Raw genomic sequence first — 3,932 nt, 5'->3', positions numbered from 1 at the left:
GTCTGTCCGACCCCGGGCTCCTGGAATCCCAGGGGCACACCCACGCCCTGTGGAGCTTTTGTGAAAATCTACACCCACTTTCTTTTAAAAAAAAATGCTGTTCTCTTACCAATAAAGGAATTTATAAAAGTGTGTAAACGGGGGCGGGGTTGGGGGTTGCAGTTTCGATCAACAATTGTGACCTGGCAATAAATACCGACTCTAGAGAGGATTTGCATATAGATAGGTAAATGAGACTCTGGAGCAGCCTGGGCTAACCGCCGAAGACTTTAAGGAGTAGCTGAATTACTTAATAAAGATCCAGAAAATAAATAAAAATGTGCAGTTTTGGAACAATATTGGAAGAGATAGGATAAGGGGGGCTAGGATAGGTGCAGGGGCTTTAGGAAGGTGCAGGAGCTCAGAACTCCTGGGGAGGAGCAGACTGCTGTGTGCAGAGCCCAGGTTTTGGGTACGACTTTGATGACACTAGAGGATAGCTCTGTTTTTCACACCGCTCCTCACAAGTGCTTCTCTCTTGGCCCCCCTCCTGTCTGCCCTCACTTCTTCCTGTAGTCCAAAAGGGCAAAATTTGAAACCTAGGGTTTTCCTATTGTAGACCAGGAAGACAACCGCGAGTCCCAATTCTTCAAGGTTGGGAAGACTCGCTGTGTAGACACACTCCACAGATTCTTTAGTGTTGCCGGGGATTTTATGTTCTAATCCAGACTGGAGCAACAGTGGACTTCCGGAGAGTCTTCCCTGGTTCCTCCAGTGGAGAATGCTATTCGAAAGAAAGAATTTTACAGATAAGAAGGAACCACAAAATCTATGCAAAGCAGCTGTTCTACCATTTGCTTGGGTTCTGGAGTCTGCTCCCTGCTGTCCTTCATCCCCAACCCCGGGCCCAGGTGCGCCCCCCTCGCCCCCGCCCCGTCCCAGCTGTTCTAATCAACCTTTAAGTCTGGGACCAAGCTAGGCTAGAGAAGTGAGATCCCAGAGAGTAGTTCTTAGCTCAAGGCCAGTATGCAATTTCAAGAGAAAACACAGACTCCAGACTGGAGAAGAGGGGGGGCCTCAGAGAAAATGACAAGATGGCAGGGCTTCAAAAGGAGTACTTAGAAGGTGGCTGGTTGTGTGTCTGTGTCAAGTGTGGGGTGGAACGGCATCAAACTGGACAACAGTTTCCGCTGTCAGGCGCTTTGGGACTTCCTGGGATTTGCAGAGTTGAAGTTGTGCTCCGTCACCGGTTCCTGCACAGTTCCTGGCTTCTGCCAGGGACGGTCTTAGCTCCTGCCACTGCCTTGGCCCTTGTGGCAGTTGCTGGTGTCAGGTAATATCTGGAAGTCTCGATTTCTACCAAAGAAGAAAAAAAGTGGAGCCATAATCCTTGCTGCTTCTAGTCTCCTGGGCATCCCTAGGTGTGTTGTGAGCACCTGGAGAGATCTTCACCTACAGACCCGGGTACTGGATTTTTCCTCTTAGGCACAAACGCCTCTTCTTTTGGCTGGAGACTTTGCCCCATGGTATTCTGGGAAAGGGCTCTGGGAAACCTAGATCTGAGGGCCTTTTGCAGAAGGGCTGGTTTTGGAAAAGAACACTCTCAGGGACACCTTCTAGCAGAATTGCTGCTTGAGGCTGTAATTCCTGCCTTTCAGAAGAATCCCACCTATGCCGAGGGCCTGTTCCATTGACAGATAATGGAATAGCTTGCTACGAGACTTGGAAATAGTCCTAGCTTGTGCTTCTGAGTTCACTCATTCATTATCTTACAAGGCATGGGGTAACAGCATGAAAATTGTATCAGTTCTCTGCCCTCTAGAGAGATTATGGTGGAGTCCCTGAGGTAAAATTAGTGAGGAAAATTAGTGACTGACTTAAGAGAAAAATGATTTAGAACTAAATGGTGTGTGTCTAAAACCATTAAGAGTTAAAAGAAAAGAAATATCCATGGGTGCTAGTATGTTTTTAATGTTCTCCTCAAAGTTCACACTGAAATTTAATCCCCCTTGGAAAGTCTAGCTAAAGAGATGGGATCAGGGCTAGGGATGCAGTATAGTGGTACGTTGTTACTCTCTTATACAGGAAAACAAGCAAGTGGATAAAGAAAACACGGAAGTGGGACCAGACATTGACTTTAAGAAGTGATTAGGTCATAAGGGCCTTCCCCATGAGTGGATTAGCCAAGTCAAGAGTTTATGAGCAAATCAATGTGGAAAATGGGTCCTGCCATGCAGTTGGCTTTGTCTCTTCAATGTGCCCCTCTTGCCACACGATACGTTGTACTTCTTGGTTCTCTGCAGAGAGTCTACCACCATCACCAGGTGTAGCCTTCAGAATAATGAACCAAACTGAGCCCCTTATCTTGATAAATCATCCACCTTCAGGTATATTGTCATCACAATAAAACAGACCAAGGTAGGGGGATGGCTTGACATTTTATTGCTTGGCCTCCTTGACTTTTCTTTTCTTTTTGTGGTTTTTAGAGACAGGGTTTCTCTGTAGCTTTGGAGCCTGTCCTGGAACTAGCTCTGTAGACCAGGCTGGTCTCAAACTCACAGCGATCCACCAGCCTCTGCCTCCCGAGTGCTGGGATTAAAGGCGTGCACCACTGCCCAGCTGGCTTTTCTTTTCTTTTTTTATTTCCCTGTGATTTAGAATTCTTCTAGGTGCCTGGAATACCCCCTTCCCCTCTCACCACCTCTGGGCTGCAAGGTCTGGTGTCGAGGGCTGTTCACCATCTGGCTGTGAGGTGTGACTGAAGATTGAAATGAACAGGGAAGAGGGCCCAGGTGACAACTGGAAGAGGAAGCTTTGCCTCCTGTTTCACATCCGGACAGGCTGGTGCCTCTCCTGCCCACTCGCCTTCTCCTTGTCTCTGGATGCCTCTCCTACACAGTGGACTGTCCCCACCCAAAACCCTCCCCACACACCTGCACCTCCTCAGTGTGCCAGGCTATGACTGGGCAAGCTTTTCTCTGCTGACCAGCACTGTCTGACGTTGAACTGAGAATGGAAAAAACAAAAGCAAAACAAAGCTGCAACCTAACACACCTCTGTTTGTTTCCTCATTTCTTCATTATGAGAAATGCCAAGATTGGAATATGAACATCCAGGCAGGGAAGAAATTGACTCGTAAACTCTGTACAAACCCTGCTCAGGACTGCTAAAGACTGAGGCCAGAGCAAACAGTGGCATTAGCGGAAGCAGGAGAGGGTTGTCAGGGGTTCGGCAGAGCCAATGCGTTTGTCACAGGACACAGTCTCCCCTCCCTTGTGGATAGCTCCCCTGAAATGTAGAGCTCCTGGGACCCAGTGATCATTCTCTGCCATTTGGTTTCAGCAATAAGATGCCTTAAAATAAGTGTGTGTATGTCTTGTTATTTTGTTTGAAACAAGATCAGCAAGTTCCTGTGTCTTAGACTGGCCCGGAATTCACCAGGTAGTCTAGGATGGCCTTGAACTGCCATGATCTTTCTGTCTCAGGTTCCAGCGGGTTGGGGTTATAGGCATCAGTCATTATACCTATCTTAAAATAAATCTTATTTAAAGAGATGTTTTGATATAGGCAGAAAGATTTACTGGATTCCAACTGGTTAATACATCCACCTTCTCACATCATTATCTTCTTTCTTTCTTTTTCTTTCTCTCTCTCCCCCTTCTCTCTATCTCTCTCTCTCTCTCTCTCTCTCTCTCTCTTTTTCTTTCGGTAGTTAGAGCCCATAGCTACCTACCCTCTTAGCAGAGTTCCAGCACTCAGTATAACTGTAGTCCTTGTCTTTTGCTTAGCTTCCTGGAAGTATTTTCCTACTTGCCTTCTCCATTATAGCCCTCAACATCCCCTCCCTTTTAACCCGATAAGATACTGTTTTAAAAAATAATAAAAAAAACCCACAGTTTTTCTTTTGAGACAAGGTCTCACTATGTTGCACAGGCTGCCTTTGAATTCCTGGT

The sequence above is a fragment of the Microtus pennsylvanicus genome, chromosome 15 (genome assembly GCF_037038515.1).
Source record: "Microtus pennsylvanicus isolate mMicPen1 chromosome 15, mMicPen1.hap1, whole genome shotgun sequence".
Classification (NCBI taxonomy): Eukaryota; Metazoa; Chordata; class Mammalia; order Rodentia; family Cricetidae; genus Microtus; species Microtus pennsylvanicus.
The sequence above is the reverse complement of the archived record's forward strand: the minus strand, read 5'-3'. Positions refer to the sequence as shown.